Here is a 17,162-nt window from a genome sequence, read left to right as displayed (position 1 = left end):
TCCTGTGGCAGCCGCCTATCGCTGCACTGCAAGAGTGGGAGCAACTCAACTACATGGTGAGCGAGACGCTGTAGCCGCAAGAGCGGGCGCAACTCAGCTGGATGGCCGCCACCTGGGGAGGCCCGTTCACGCCGCCTCCCCCACGCCCCCCCCCGGGCCGCCCCACGCCAATTTTCGGAGCAGCATTGTAGGATACCAAAACCAGTGCGGCAGTTTACTGAACATCACCTGGGTGCCATCCACATCTCAGCGCGTTCTGCTGCCTTGGGACTATTCGCACAACAGACCGCTACTGACGAGGCCTCCCCCCGCACCACCCGGGACGCCCCACGCTGTTTTTCTGAGCTGCATTGTAGGATCCCAAAAACCAGTGCGGCACCCAGGTGACATCACCTGGGTGCCGTTCAGAACTCAGCACGTTGTGCTGCCTTGGGACTATTCGCACAAAAGACAGCTTCTGACCATTGTTGCTTTTTTTTGTCAAAAATGTTTAAATGTTTGTTACAGTTTTTGTTCCGTTCGTTATATTTAAAAGTTAATAAAGTTTTATAATCCTACTTTGTTGGAGTGCTATATATTTTTAAAAAATCGGGTGAATGGGGCCTTGAATCGGGTTATTGTCATGTGTGGGCTTTGCAAGTGTACTGCTACAGGATCGGACATTTCAAACTCAAATGCACGTTCTTTTTCTTACCTTTCCGAAGCATGGAGCGCAATAGCAGGCAGAGAAAGGGTGATGCAAGTGTTGAACACTGCCTGGCCTGGCAAGTTGCTGGCAATGCCCCCCCCCGCTCCTGAAAGAGGACACACACACACCGCCACCCCGAGTACTTCACAGATCTTTAAAAGACCATGCGCTTGTTCATGAGGCTTAAATGGTTTATCACCCCTTCTAGAACCCCTGCATCGACCCTCTGACGTTTCCTGGAAGAATTACCACGTAACACAATACCAAGCCTTGTCAGCTGAAACCCCCGAGGAATCGTGGGGCATATTATCAAGGGGGTTTATCTCCGCTTTTTTGGCTTTAAAAGCCAAGAAAGCGGAGATAAAATTATCTCCCTATTACCAAGCTGTCGCTAACACCAGTTAGTGACAGCTAAAAGGAGATAGCGACCATCTTGGGCCCCGCTTTGCATGTCAGTGATATTTAACACTAATGACATGCAAAGTGGGCGTGCCAAGATGTTAGTGACTGGAAACAGTCCCTAACATCGCTATCTCCTATTACCAACTTTAGCAGATATTCGCGCTAAGCGCGAATATCTCAAAAAGCTAACACCTGCCCTGAGCAGTTCTTAGCCATGTTATCCAATGGGAGGTGGATAACATGGCTAAGAGCATTTGCTCGATAATGCATGAATATCGCTGACTTTTCAGCGATATTCATGCATTGCAGCCGTTTTTTATCGCATTTGCGATAAACCTTGCTAATAGCAAGGTTTATCTGCGATAAAAATCCCCGATGTGCGGCGATAATTTTTGTCTCTAAACAAGTTAGAGACAAAAATTATCGCTAGTTGTTGGTAATATGCCCCCGGGTTTTTGCTTGCAGAAATCGGGAGGCGGGAGACTAGCACTGAAATCAGTAGTCTCACGCCTGAATCGGGAGGGTTGGCATGTCTGGATTCTCTACAGCTGGGGCCATAAACTACATCCGCAGGGCTAGGTGATAGCCTGGGACCGACCTGGCATCTAAAATGGCTGCCGTGCACGACAAAATTGTGGCATTGGAAAAAAGGCAAGATGGCGCAGACAATGTTTATCAATAAGGATTCATTTATAACAAAATATTTTATCGCACTGACAAATTGGCGGTCAACACTTCCTGATTTCCATCGAATCGAACGTTAACAGACGTCACGCAGCAAAAAAAAAAAAAAGCTCACGCACAGCCGCTGTAAGACATGTATCAACATATATGAGCCTCCTCAGCCACCCTCAGAAAACATAAAGGATTAGGATACGTCTCCCGCACCCCCTTATACCTAGTAATTTAATTAAAACGAAGCACAAAATGGCGAATTCCCGTTTCGCTACCAGTTTGCGGCCCAGTTTGCGGCCCGTGAAGCGCTTCTACCGTGAATTTTTTTTTTTTTTATTTTCCCCACGGGACCCTTTAATAACCCCAACAACATTCCTAGGGGGTCAAGAGGGGAATACCTTGCCCCCTTTCATTAAATTCCCCCTTCGTTTTTCACCTCTTCTTCTCTCTCGATCCTACCGAGAGATAAGATGGCGGCCGCTCAGGACTGTTTAGAATGTTGACAGACACCGGGGAGCCAATCAGCTTCGCATCGCAAAGTTCCGTTTCGCGAAAAGTAAGCGGACCGGAGCGCAGCCCGGAGCGCTGTTACAGATATATATCTTGTTTTGAACGTTAATTTCTCAAAATCCACTGGAGCACATATATTGAGACCTAGCAAAGGCACATCGGGCTAACAGTCCCTACAATTTTGCCAAGTTTCGTGCAAATCCATTCAGCCGTTCGAGCTAAAAGTGAGGCCAAAGGCCCTATGGAAATTAACATGGGAAAAACGCGTTTTAGGACCCCCCTTTTTTCTCGGCCCCCCCTTGACGAAACCCCCCCAAATTTTCAGAGGCTGCTCAGAAACAAAATGTGCCATTTTCCTGAAAATTTCAGCCGATTCCGTCCACAAACGCCAAAGTTATTAGACATAGAATTTTCAAAAGTCCCATAGACAAAAAATCCTAACTATATATACCTACTGGCGACCGCCAGTAGGTAATATATATATATATATATATATATATATATATATATATATATATATATATATATTACCTACTGGCTATCGCCAGTAGGTATATATAGTTAGGATTAATTCCCTATGGGATTTTTGAAAATTCTATGTCTAATAACTTTGGCGTTTGAGGACGGAATCGGCTGAAATTTTCAGGAAAATGGCACATTTTGTTTCTGAGCAGCCCCTGAAAATTTGGTGGGGTTTCGTCAAGGGGGGGCTGAGAAAAAAGAGGGGTCCCAAAACGCGTTTTTCCCATTCATTTTTCCATAGGGCGGTTGGACTCACTTTTAGCTCGAACGGCTGAATGGATTTGCACGAAACTTGGCAAAATTGTAGGGACTGTTAGCCCGATGTGCCTTTGCTAGGTCTCAATATATGTGCTCCAGTAGTTTTTGAGAAATTAACGTTCAAAACAAGATATATATCTGTAACAGCGCTCCGGGCAGCGATCCGGTCCGCTTACTTTTCGCGAAACGGAACTTTGCGCGCAGAAAGCTGATTGGCTCTCCGGTGTCTGTCAACATTCTAAACAGTCCGGAGCGGCCGCCATCTTATCTCTCGGTAGGATCGAGAGAGAAGAGGTGAAAAACGAAGGGGGAATTTATTGAAAGGGTGCAAGGTATACCCCTCTTGACCCCCTAGGATTGTTGTCGGGGTTATTAAAGGGTCCCGTGGGGAAAATTTAAAAAAAATTATTTTTCACGGTAGAAGCGTTTCCCGGGCCGCGAACTGGGCCGCAAACTGGTAGCGAAACGGGAATTCGCCATTTTGTGCTTTGTTTTAATTGTTTAGAGACAAAAATTATCGCCGCACATCGGCCACAATGCATGAATATCGTTGAAAAGTCAGCGATATTCATGCATTATCCAGCAAATGCTCTTAGCCATGTTATCCACCTTTCATTGGATAACATGGCTAAAAACTGCTCTGTGCGTGAGCTTTTTTTTTTTTTTTTTTTTGCTGCGTGACGTTTGTTAACGTTCGATTCGATGGAAATCAGGAAGTGTTGAACACCATTTTGTCACTGCGAGTAAATATTTTGTTATAAATGAATCCTTATTGATAAACATTGTCTGCGCCATCTTGCGTTTTTGTCCAATGCCACAATTTTGTCGTGCACGGCAGCCATTTTAGATGCCTTGACCAGGGCCACTCTCTGCACGCCGCCGATTCTCAGCATGGCTCCCCACCCTCGCACGCATCTCCCCCACGCACTGGTCACCCCCGCTCTCTCTCTCATGCATGGGACATATACTTCCCCCATCTGTGCTGCTCTTCTCCGAGAATCACACCCTGTGCCCGCTCGACACCTCCCTTTCACCCTATTCACTACCGCACCCTCTGACACTCCTCTTCCTCTGTGTCCGATTGTCCAGGCCGGACCTAGGCTATCACCTAGCCCTGCGGATGTAGTTTATGGCCCCAGCTGTAGAGTATCCAGACATGCCAACCCTCCCGATTCAGGCGTGAGACTACTGATTTCAGTGCTAGTCTTTCGCTTCCCGATTCCTGCAAGGAAAAACCCGGGGGCATATTACCAACAACTAGCGGTAATTTTTGTCTCTAACTTGTTTAGAGACAAAAATTATCGCCGCACTTCGGCGAATTTTATCGCACATAAACCTTGCTATTAGCAAGGTTTATCGCAAATGCGATAAAAAACGGCCGCAATGCATGAATATCGTTGAAAAGTCAGCGATATTCATGCATTATCCAGCAAATGCTCTTAGCCATGTTATCCACTTCCCATTGAACAAGCGCATGGTCTTTTAAAGATTTGTGAAGTACTCGGGGCGGCGGTGTGTGTGTGCCCTCTTTCAGGAGCGGGCGGGGGGGGCACTGCCAGCAATTTGCAGGCCAGGAAGTGTTCAACACGTGCATCACCCTTTCTCTGCCTGCTATTGCGCTCCATGCTTCGGAAAGGTAAGAAAAAGAACGTGCATTTGAGTTTGAAATGTCCGATCTTGTAGCAGTACACTTGCAAAGCCCACACATGACAATAACCCGATTCAAGGCCCCATTCACCCGATTTTTAAAAAAAATATAGTACTCCAAGACAGTTACATTTTAAAACTTTATTAACATTTAAATATAACGAACGCAACAAAAACTGTAAATATATTTAACCATTTTTTGAAATTAACCAGAACTATAACGATAACAACAACAACAACAATAATATAACTTTTATGCCTAAATTACGCAAACATTTAGCTAATCTGCTAAAGGGGGGAGTCGCCATTTCTTTACAATAATCAATAATGAAAAATCCACATCAATAGGGTTGCCCGTTTTCTCGATGCAGCACTATAGTGCAATATACACAGCACCTGGGGTGTCAAGAGTGAACAGGTCTTTCTTTGTTCCTTAAGATGTTATCTGTGTCAACCTCTTCCGAGAATGCTGATGCATTGGTGTCTGTACACTTCTTTGTCAATTCTGTCAAGATGATAACTGCTTTATAAACAGACGATATCTTTGTTTAGTCATTAGTGTTAAGTGTGTCTGAAACTACAGTGCCCTTCTGTTTTTTTTTCTTCAGGCTCTACAGAGTTTTGTGTGTTGTTCTTTTGAGCGACAATTATTCCAGAGGTTTCAGGTTCACTTGTTTTGTCCTGCAGTGAGTTAACAGCTTTAGAGAGTTCATGTTTATTTGCTATGTCCTGCTGTTCGTCAACTGCTTCAGAGATGTCAGCCTCATTTTTTATGTTTCAGTAGATCCTGGACCTGCCCGGCCGCGCCCAAAATGGCGCCGGTGTAAATGGGACTCGTAACTGCTTGTTGTGTACTGGTTGCCCAACCTTGATATCACGAGATACATATGCAGTTTTGAAGCACATGGCGGAGGCTTGTCTGCTGTAGTGGCGCGCCCCTTTATCGTTTCAGTCGCCATTCCGCCCGCTTTTGCTACACTGTGTCTTTTCCGCCATTCAGCTGTTTAGCGCCCGCTCTTACGGCTACAGCGTCTCGCTCACCATGTAGTTGAGTTGCTCCCACTCTTGCAGTGCAGCGATAGGCGGCTTCCACAGGACTCTTAAAATGGCGGTCGGCTCTTCGGATTTGGGCCTGGTCCAGTAAAATGGCCCTGGGACACCTTGGAACTCGGACGCTTGTCTGCCAGGGCTTGGGTTCCATTCTCGAAAGCGTCCCCTCAGCCTGGAAGATTGTACAAAAGTCTTGGGGGCCGTCGACTCCCGCAGGCTTCCGGTGGGGAGCGGCTGCCATGATTGCTTGCGGAATGGCCACGACGGAGCTACGAGATGGTGGTGCTCTCATGGTGACGCCAGCTTCAGTCTGAAACATCCAGAAACAAGGTGGGGCTTTCATCGTTTGGGGAAAAAAAATGTTTTAATCCACTGAAAAGTGTTATTTTTAGGTCACATGACCTAGTCTTACATAATTAGGAAAAGAAAAGTAAAATGAACCAATGAAAAGTTTTATTAACAAGTCACATGACCTGTTATGCTTACGTTACGCGCTGCGCGGCGCGCTCTGGATCGTTTCCGGGAAGCTGCGCCTTGCGCACCGGAGCACTTCCGGGTGCGCTAACGCGTCACGTCATATGACGCAATACGCGACAATGCAGGTGCAGAATATAGTCAAAATGTCTCCACCAACCAGCGGTCGGAATACAACCGCTTTCAGCAGTCCAAAAAGTTCGGTCAAATCTTAAGAGCGGGAGCAACTCAACTACATGGTGAGCGAGACGTTGTAGTCGCAAGAGCGAGCGGTAAACAGCTGAATGGCGGAAGAGGCACAGAGTACCAAAAGCGGGCGGAATGGCAACTAAAACGGTAAAGGGGCGCCCCACGACAGCGTGTCTTCAGGTCAAACGGATTGTGGGACAAGGTCCAGAATGAAAGATTCTTCAAAAGGGAAAAAATTCCGCCGGACCCCGGGAGCCGGCCGCCTATGCCGGGGGCGATCTCAGGCCTCACCAGGGCAACACGACTTGGGGAGGGGGCAGGAGCCAAGCGCCCCCTCTCAGTCCGCGCCATCTCACCGCCCCTCGGGGGCCTCCGTCAAGCGGTTTCGGGAGGCACCGTATCACATTGTTTTCCAATGCAGTCAGGTCCACAAATGGACCCCACTTACTTTGAATAGTGAAGCTGCAGCAGGTGCAAATAAGGTTTAAACAGTGTTACAAGAGCTGCTTAGAACTCTGAAGTATGGCACTCAACAACCAGGACTTATGCCATTTATGTAAGGCAGTGACATGGAAGCAACTCAGGGACAAAAAGCATGAACGAACATTCACGTATGAAAATCTTATTTGGAGAAGGGGTAGAATCCAAACGCCCCCTGCCAGTTCGCGCCACTACACCGTATGTGGAAAATCTGAAGCCATCATTCTACAAACTCTCAACGCTTGTTATCAGTGCATGAGTTTCATGCTCGATCGATTGAGCTAGCCGGATCGGGCAATAAAAAGTATAAAATAGTTATGTAAATAGTTATTTAATAAAATGTTTTACTCTGTTTCTTTGGTGGTGTGTTGTGTATATTTATAATATTTGCATAGGGTTTGCCGTTATTTTGGGCGGTGTGGGTGGCGGAGTCGAGCTGTTTTGCAGCCCTCATGGTGTGGAGCTCAGTTCATTTCACTATTTTCGTATTTCTCATGAAGGGTTATTCCTAATGTTTGTATTTTACCGAGGTCAAAAAGAGATCGAATTAGTGGTCTACTGATTTTGCTCGATTACTTTTATTTTTTTACACGATTTTTCACTATCTGCAAAGACTAAACAGAGTATTGCGACTTTGTGCTTGTTTGTAAATAGAGAATGATCCAAAGAGAACCAATTGTAAAACAGTAAATGCTTGGATAATAATCAATCAAATGGAGAGACAAGCGGGTACGACGGATTACAACAGGGGTAAAGGTCTGAGTTAACTACCGTTCACTATCTGCAAAGAGAGAGTACTACTAAGAGAAAAGAGGGGAGTGGGGGGGGGGGAGCGTTCAAAGCACATCAGCGTGCATAAACACGAAAACGTTTTTACCTATCACGTACTTGACATTTGACAGCTTTTGATATTTGCTATTAAAAAACCATTGAAATTCACAGAAAAAACCATAGGTTATACTGCATATATAGTTAGGACTTTGCATTTACAAAACCTTGAAAATTCAATGAAAAAACCATTGGTTTTAGGCCATATATAGTTAGGGATTTGCATTTAGAAAACCTTATTGAATTTTACTCGCATAAAACCATTGAAATTCCATATATAGTTATAAGCGCTAACTATATATCGCGCACCCGCAATCCACTGCTGATGATGTCACATATTACATCATTCATGACATGGTTAGTGACATCACTGATGACATCACTGATGACATCTCAAATGACATCACTGATGACATCACTGATAACATCTCATTTGACATGACTGATCACATCACTGATGATATCATTCATGTGATAATACCATGAACCTCTTCAGACTCTAATATAACCTTAGATACAATCAGTGTAAACAGACAGTCACTCATCCATGGAGTTACTCACACACCTAGTCAGTTATGCCAAAAATCAATCACACCTCCATTTTCTCAACTATACAGTTATACACACCTTACTTATTCAAACATATACTAACACATATTTACTTTACTCTCTTATACAATCTCTGATACATGTTCACAATGATCCATACAGCCACTCACACATTCACTAGCTCTTATGCACAGTTATTTATAGATGTCAACTCTCACATGTACTGTGTTTTACATATGTACTTAATTTGACATGTAGCACTGAGATATCCATTCACTCACTAATACACTCATGCACAGTCAACCGCCCATACAGCTGTTTCCACATGCAGTTTTGAATCTATACATATAGTGAATCAACTACTCACACATCTATGTACAGAGTCACACACCTCCGAGCCACCCATACACACACACTCAGTTTCCCATACAAATACTTGGACAACCAATCAATAACCCATACAGTTACTCATATAGCTACTGATCAACATATGCAGCAGTTTGTAGAACAACAGATATAATGATGCACAAATTAAAACAGTTTAGTCACTAACCCATGCACTCAGTGAGACACATTTAATCACTCACTCAATCAGTCAGTCATGCACCTAGTAAATCCTTCATCCAGACACTTATACATGCACTCATTCTTCAATATGTAAAACATGTTTTAACTTTACAGAAACATATAGTCACTGGATGTTGTCATCAGTGATGTCATCAGTGATGTCATTTGAGATGTCATCAGTGATGTCACTAACCATGTCATGAATGATGTAATATGTGACATCATCAGCAGTGGATTGCGGGTGCGCGGTATATAGTTAGCGCTTATAACTATATATGGAATTTCAATGGTTTTATGCGAGTAAAATTCAATAAGGTTTTCTAAATGCAAATCCCTAACTATATATGGCCTAAAACCAATGGTTTTTTCATTGAATTTTCAAGGTTTTGTAAATGCAAATTCCTAACTATATATGGAGTATAACCTATGGTTTTTTCTGTGAATATATATATATATATATATATATATATATATATATATATTCACTGAAAAAACCATAGCTTATAGACCATATATAGTTAGGAATTAGCATTTACAAAACCTTGAAAATTCACTGAAAAAACCATAGGTTATAGACCATATATAGTTAGAAATTAGCATTTACAAAACCTTATTTTACTCACACAAAACCATTGAAATTCGCATATATAGTTAGTTGCACTAACTATATAGTTAGTTGCACTAACTATATATCGCGCATCCGCAATCCACTGCTGATCATGTCACATATTACATCATTCATGACATGGTCAGTGACATCACTGATGACATCTCAGAAGTCATCACTGATGACATCACTGATGACAACATCCAGTGACTGTATGTTTCTGTAAAGTTAAAATATGTCTTACATATTGAAGAATGAGTGGATGTATAAGTGTCTGGATGAAGGATTTAGTAGGTGCATGACTGACTGTATGAGTGAGTGATTAAATGTGTCTCACTGAGTGCATGGGTTAGTGACTAAACTGTCTTAATTTGTGCATCATTATGTCTGTTGTTCTGTAAACTGCTGCATGTGTTGATCAGTAGCTATATGAGTAACTATTTGGGTTATTGATTGGTTGCCCAAGTATTTGTATGGGAGACTAAGTGTGTATGTGGGTGGCTGGGAGGTGTATGACTCTGTGCATAGATGTGTGAGCAGTTGATTCACTAGATGTATGGGTTCAAAAGTGCATGTGGAAACAGCTGTATGGGCGGTTGACTGTGTGCATGAGTGAATTGGTGAGTGAATGGATATCTCAGTGCTCGATGTCAAAGTAATTACATATGTAAAACACAGTACATGTGAGAGTTGACATATATAAATAACTGTGCATAAGAGCCAGTGAATGTGTGAGTGGCTGTATGGATCATTGTGAACGTGTGTCAGGGATTGTATAAGAGAGTAAATATGTGTTAGTATATGTTTGAATAAGTAAGGTGTGTATAACTGTATAGTTGAGGAAATGGAGGTGTGATTGATTCTTTGCATGACTGACTAGGTGTGTGAGTAACTCCATGGATGAGTGACAGTCTGTGAGTGTCTGTTTACACTGAGTGTATCTAAGGTTATATTAGAGTCTGAAGAGGTTCATCCTATAATCACATGAATGATGTCATCAGTGATGTGATCAGTAATGTCAAATGAGATGTCATCAGTGATGTCATTTGAGATGTCATGAGTGATGTCATCAGTGATGTCATTTGAGATGTCATGAGTGATGTCATCAGTGATGTCATTTGAGATGTCATCAGTGATGTCATCAGTGATGTCATTTGAGATGTCATCAGTGATGTCATCAGTGATGTCACTGACCAAGTCATGAATGATGTAATATGTGACATGATCAACAGTGGATTGCGGGTGCGCGATATATAGTTAGTGCAACTAACTATATATGCGAATTTCAATGGTTTTGTGTGAGTAAAATAAGGTTTTGTAAATGCTAATTTCTAACTATATATTGTCTAAAACCTATGGTTTTTTCAGTGAATTTTCAAGGTTTTGTAAATGCTAATTCCTAACTATATATGGTCTATAACTTATGTTTTTTTTAGTGAATATATATATATATATATATATATATATATATATATATATATATATATATATATATATATATATATATATATATATATATATATATATATATATATATATATTCAATGAAAAAACCATTGGTTTTAGGCCATATATAGTTAGGGATTTGCATTTACAAAACCTTATTTTACTCGCATAAAACCATTGAAATTCCATATATAGTTATAAGCGCTAACTATATATCGCGCACCCGCAATCCACTGCTGATGATGTCACATATTACATCATTCATGACATGGTTAGTGACATCACTGATGACATCACTGATGACATCTCAAATGACATCACTGATGACATCACTGATGACAACATCCGGTGACTGTATGTTTCTGTAAAGTTAAAATATGTCTTACATATTGAAGAATGAGTGGATGTATAAGTGTCTGGATGAAGGATTTAGTAGGTGCATGACTGACTGTATGAGTGAGTGATTAAATGTGTCTCACTGAGTGCATGGGTTAGTGACTAAACTGTTTTAATTTGTGCATCATTATATCTGTTGTTCTACAAACTGCTGCATATGTTGATCAGTAGCTATATGAGTAACTGTATGGGTTATTCATTGGTTGTCCAAGTATTTGTATGGGAAACTGAGTGTGTGTGTATGGGTGGCTGGGAGGTGTGTGACTGTACATAGATGTGTGAGTAGTTGATTCACTATATGTATGGATTCAAAAGTGTATGTGGAAACAGCTGTATGGGCGGTTGACTGTGCATGAGTGTATTAGTGAGTTTATGGATATCTCAGTGCTACATGTCAAATTAAGTACATATGTAAAACACAGTACATGTGAGAGTTGACATCTATAAATAACTGTGCATAAGAGCCAGTGAATGTGTGAGTGGCTGTATGGATCATTGTGAACATGTATCAGAGATTGTATAAGAGAGTAAAGTAAATATGTGTTAGTATATGTTTGAATAAGTAAGGTGTGTATAACTGTATAGTTGAGAAAATGGAGGTGTGATTGATTTTTGGCATAACTGACTAGGTGTGTGAGTAACTCATGTCAAATGAGATGTTTTCAGTGATGTCATCAGTGATGTCATTTGAGATGTCATCAGTGATGTCACTAACCATGTCATGAATGATGTAATATGTGACATCATCAGCAGTGGATTGCGGGTGCGCGATATATAGTTAGCGCTTATAACTATATATGGAATTTCAATGGTTTTATGCGAGTAAAATAAGGTTTTGTAAATGCAAATCCCTAACTATATATGGCCTAAAACCAATGTTTTTTTCATTGAATTTTCAAGGTTTTGTAAATGCAAATTCCTAACTATATATCCACTATAACCTATGGTTTTTTCTGTGAATTTCATTGGTTTTTTAATAGCAAATATGAAAAGCTTTAAAATGTCAAGTACGTGATAAATAAAAACATTTTCGTATTTATGCACGCTGATGTGCTTTGAACGCTGCACCCCCCCCTCCCCTCTTTTGTCTTAGTAGTACTCTCTCTTTGCAGATACTGAAGGGTAGTTAACGCAGGCCTTTACCCCCGTTGTAATCCGTCGTGGCTGCTTGTCTCTCCATTTGATTGATTGTTGTCCAAGCATTTACTGTTTTAGAATTGGTTCTCTTTGGATCATTCTCTATTTACAAACAAGCACAAAGTCGCAATACTCTGTTTAGTCTTTGCAGATAGTGAAAAATCGTGTAAAAAAAATAAAAGTAATCGAGCAAAATCAGTAGGCCACTAATTGGATCTCTTTTTGACCTCGCTAAAATAGAAATATTAGGAACAACCCTTCATGAGAAATACAAAAATAGTGAGATGAACTGAGCTCCACACCATGAGGGCTGCAAGACAGCTCGGCTCCATCACCCATCCCGCACAAAATAACGACAAACCCTATGCAAATATTAAAAATATAGACAACACACCAGCAAAGAAACAGGGTAAAACATTTTATTAAAAAACTATTTACATAACGTTGTTTTATAAGATGATGTCAGTAGTGGACCGATGTGTGAATAGATCGAAAGCAGCACAAGGCTCCAAGATCCGGATGGCAAGCTCCTGGATGTTGGGTGCCATAGTTTAGAGTTCTGAATTTGAGCCTTTTTCAATGTCTGTGCTTTGTTGAATCAAATTTGCGGCTTGACACAAAGCTGACTCAAGCGTTGCTACTGATGCTATGCAGACCAAAACTGGTTTTCAGTTTGTACATTTTTCTAGATTTTTAATCCAAGTTTGGTTGACTTTGTAGAACGATGGCTTCAAATTTTCAACATACGGTGTGGTGGCGCTGACTGGGAGGGGGCGCTTCGCTCCTGCCCCCTCCCCAAGTAAGATTTTCATACGTGAAAGTACGTTAATGGTTTTGGTCCCTGAGATGCTTCGATGTCACTGCCATTCTCAAATAGCATAAGTTCTGGATGTTGGGTGCCATAGTTAAGAGTTCTGAGCAGCGCTTGTAACACTGTCTGAAGCTTATTTCCACCTACTGCAGCTTCACTATTCTCAAAGTAAGTGAGTGTCGTTTGTGGACCTGACTGCATTAGAAAACAATGTGATATGTTACCTTCCTAAACAGCTTGACGGAGGCCCCTGAGGGGCGGTGTGATGGCCATGGACTCGGAGAAGACGCTTGGCTCCGACACCCTCCCCAAGTCTTATAGCACTGGTGTAGCCTAAGATTGCCCCCGACATAGGCGGCCGGCTCCCGGGATCCGGCGGAACTTTTTGCCTTTTGATGACTCTTCAATTCTGAACCTTGTCCCATCCAGCTGAGTTGCGCCCACTCTTGCGGCTACAGCGTCTTGCCCACCATCCAGCTGAATTGCGCCCACTCTTGCGGTGCAGCGATAGGCGGCTGCCACAGGACTCTCAAAATGGCGGCCGGCTCTTCGGTTTTGGGCCTGGTCCACTAAAATGGCCCTGGGACACCTTTGAACTCGGACGCTTCCCTGATAGGGCTTGGGTCCCATTCTCGAAAAGCGTCCCCTCAGCCGTGAAGATTCTACAAAAGTCTTGGGGGCCTCCGACTCCCGCAGGCTTCTGGTGGGGAGCGGCTGCCATGATTGCTCGTGGAATGGCCACGACGGAGCTACGAGATGGTAGTGGTCTCATGCTGACGCCAGCTTTAGTCTGAAACATCCAGAAACACTGTAGACTACCAATTCGATCAGTTCCGGTAGCGCCCCAACATGACCCGGAAGAGAAGAACTTGCCCTCCCCTCTTTGACTGATGGTTCTTGTTGCCTGTCCCCTCTGTTGTCATTTAACAGAACTTTTTGGACTGCTGAAAGGAGTTGTGTTCCGAACGCTGGTTGGTGGAGACATTTTGACTATATTCTTGACCTACATTGTCGCGTAATGCGTTATATGACACGCCGCGTTACCGCACCCGGAAGTGATCCGAGGCGCGGCGCGCAGCGCGTAACGTAAGCATAACAGGACATGTGACTTGTTAATAAAACTTTTCATTGGTTCATTTTACTTTTGTTAATTTAATGATGAAAAGCTTCGTCATATGACCTAAAAATTACGCTTTTTATTGTTTTCGAACAATATTTTTTTTTCAAACATATGTTATAATATTCCAGGCTAATGTACTTTCCCGGAAAATTTACAACTGTCTTGTAAGTAAAATATATTCCTTTTTCGAGAAAAAGGGCGTTTCTTCCTTCCATAACGGAGCCGTTGAGTAAAAGAGATTCGGCCTGCTATCTTAGTCGCCGATACGCCTGATTATCAGATTCTTATCGATCACTTTATATTGCAGACATGAAAAACACAACTGCCCTTAAGCATTTATCTTTACTGCGTTCCTACATATTATACCTTTTATCCGTCATGTAATTGGACTGCTTTATTTCACTTGCCTTTACTGATTCGAAAACAGTGACTAAAAGTAAAAACTTTACCAATGTAAATACTACTACCGTGTTTTGTTTTAAAAACCTTTATTGTGAAAATGTCAGTATACAAATACGGGCCTATAACCACGTGGGCCGGCCACGGAGCAAACTGAAATCGTATATGATGAGGAGACATTTACACTGTAGAAGAACGTAACGAGCGGGCCATTAGGTTGCAAGAACAAAGGTGTCTAACAGTTGCGGAATCGGTGGACGTACATTTTGTAATTAAAATACGACACGGCCACTTACAATAACATTTTCTAGATATACTTTTGCGGGCAAGGAGTTACGAGTCCCATTTATACCGGCGCCATTTTGGGCGAGGCCGGGCAGGTGCAAGATATAGTCAAAATGTCTCCACCAACCATCGGCCAGACCAGAACCCCTTTCGGCCCTTCATGCTACAAGATGGTGTCTTCCATTCAGAAAATAGTGTTGGCAGCATTTTGAAAGGAAACAGAAACAGCCATTCTCCTAGTGAGTTTCACATTGTTACATTTAGGAAGAATGTTGAAGAGTAGTATGTGGAAAATCTGAAGCCATTTTTCTACAAACTCTCAATCAGACTTGGATGGAAAAAAAAAACCTGAAGAATGTACAAACTGAAAACCAATTTTTGTCTGTATAGCATCAACAGTAACGCTTGAGTCAGCTTTGTGTCAAGCCGCCATTTTCATTCAATCAATAGCGTCCCGCTGCACACATTCAGGGACCTGGTCGTGGCTTCAGATGAAACGGATTGTAGGAAAAGAAGCAGAAAGGAAAAGGAAAAAAGTTCCGCCGGACCTCGGGAGCCGGCCGCCTATGTCATGTGCCACCTTTGGCCACACCAGGGCAATAGTGAAGCTGCAGCAGGTGCAAATAAGCTTCAGACAGTCTTACAAGCACTGCTCAGAACTCTCAACTGAGGCACTCAACATCCAGGACTTGCCATTCGGATCTTGGCGCCTTGTGCTGGTTCCGACCTATTCACACATCAGTCCACTACTGACATCACCTCATAAGCCAACGGGGCACCCCACACCGACTTTCGGCGCAGCATTGTAGGATGGCCACACCAGTGCTGCAATTTGCTGGACACCACCTCGGTGCCATCCGGATCTCGGCGGGTTCGAGTCACTGTACCGCAACAGTGACCGCAACTCAGCTGAACACGCCGTCTTTCGGCGCAGCATTGTAGGATGGCCACACCAGTGCGGCAATTTGCTGGACACCACCTCGGTGCCATCCGAATCTCGGCGCGTTGTGCTGCCTTCGGCCTATTCGCACATCGGTCCGCTACTGACGCCGCCTCACGTGCCAACGGATTTTCTACGCTTTTTGTAGCCCTATGCCGCATAACAGGTCATGTGACTTGTTTATAAAACTTTTCATTGGTTCATTTTACTTTTGGTTTCCTAAAGATGGAAGGCTTGGTCATATGACCTAAAAATAACACTTTTCATTGGTTTAGAACATTTTTTTTTCCCAAACGATGAAAGCCCCACCTTGTTTCTGGATGATTCAGACTGAAGCTGGCGTCAGCATGAGAGCACCACCATCTCGTGGCTCCGTCGTGGTCATTCCGCGAGCAATCATGGCAGCCGCTCCCCACCGGAAGCCTGCGGGAGTCGGGGGCCCCCAAGACTTTTGTAGAATCTTCACGGCTGAGGGGACGCTTTTCGAGAATGGAGCCCAAGCTCTAGCAGGCAAGCGTCCGAGTTCCAAGGTGTCCCAGGGCCATTTCAGTGGACCAGGCCCAAAACCGAGGAGCCGTCCGCCATTTTAAGAGCCATGTGGCAGCCGCCTATCGCTGCACTGCAAGAGTGGGAGCAACTCAACAACATGGTGAGCGAGACGCTGTAGCCGCAAGAGCGGGCGCAACTCAGCTAGATGGCCGCCACCTGGGGAGGCCCGTTCACGCCGCCTCCCCCACCCCCGGGCCGCCGCACGCCAATTTTCGGAGCAGCATTGTAGGATACCAAAACCAGTGCGGCAGTTTACTGGACATCACCTGGGTGCCTGTCGTACATGTTGTGTCAGCCATGTGACACTGGACACAGTCCCATCAACATCTCAACGCGTTCTGCTGCCTTGGGACTATTCGCACAACAGACCGCTACTGACGAGGCCTCCCCCCGCACCACCCGGGACGCCCCACGCTGTTTTTCTGTGCTGCATTGTAGGATCCCAAAACCAGTGCGGCACCCAGGCGACATCACCTGGGTGCCGTCCAGAACTCTGCACGTTGTGCTGCCTTGGGACTATTCGCACAAAAGACAGCTTCTAACCATTGTTGCTTTTTGTGTTGAAAAATGTTTAAATGTTTTTAGTTTTTGTTCCGTTCGTTATAGTTAATAGTTAATAAAGTTTTATAATCT

This window comes from Lissotriton vulgaris, chromosome 10, assembly GCF_964263255.1.
Source record: "Lissotriton vulgaris chromosome 10, aLisVul1.2, whole genome shotgun sequence".
NCBI lineage: Eukaryota > Metazoa > Chordata > Amphibia > Caudata > Salamandridae > Lissotriton > Lissotriton vulgaris.
The sequence above is the reverse complement of the archived record's forward strand: the minus strand, read 5'-3'. Positions refer to the sequence as shown.